This window comes from Tupaia chinensis, unplaced genomic scaffold, assembly GCF_000334495.1.
Source record: "Tupaia chinensis unplaced genomic scaffold, TupChi_1.0 Scaffold144326_1, whole genome shotgun sequence".
Taxonomy (NCBI): Eukaryota; Metazoa; Chordata; class Mammalia; order Scandentia; family Tupaiidae; genus Tupaia; species Tupaia belangeri.
The window spans coordinates 377,840-378,268 of record NW_006204184.1 but is presented as its reverse complement, the minus strand read 5'-3'; positions in this window follow the sequence as shown (position 1 = coordinate 378,268).

The window sequence follows — 429 nt, the reverse complement described above, 5'->3', positions numbered from 1 at the left end:
TGTATTTTATGACAAAAGAAAAGTAAAACTGCCACATAGGAAGGTTCATAGGAACAAGAATGTCCTCAAGAGCTAGAAGAGGGAGGACTCAGGGTCCACAGGTGGCATGGTGCTTGGGGGCGCTGGACTCCCACATGGGCGACCACAGTTTGAGTCCCAGACCTGGTGGCTTGCTTTATCGCTTTCCCTGTCTCTCTCTGTCTCTCCCCTCCCCTCCCTCTCTGGTCAAATTAGAATGAATAGATAAATAGGTAAGTTAAGTAAAATAATTCTTTAAAATAAATAAATAAGTTGGGAACCAGCAGTTAGCATAATGGCTATGTTGCTGGACTCCCACGTAGTGGCTTAAACTCACACCGGGCGCGTGTGCGTGCGTGCCCAAGATCCCGAGAGGAGAATGGAGGAGAAGGGATTGTGGTGTGACCATCC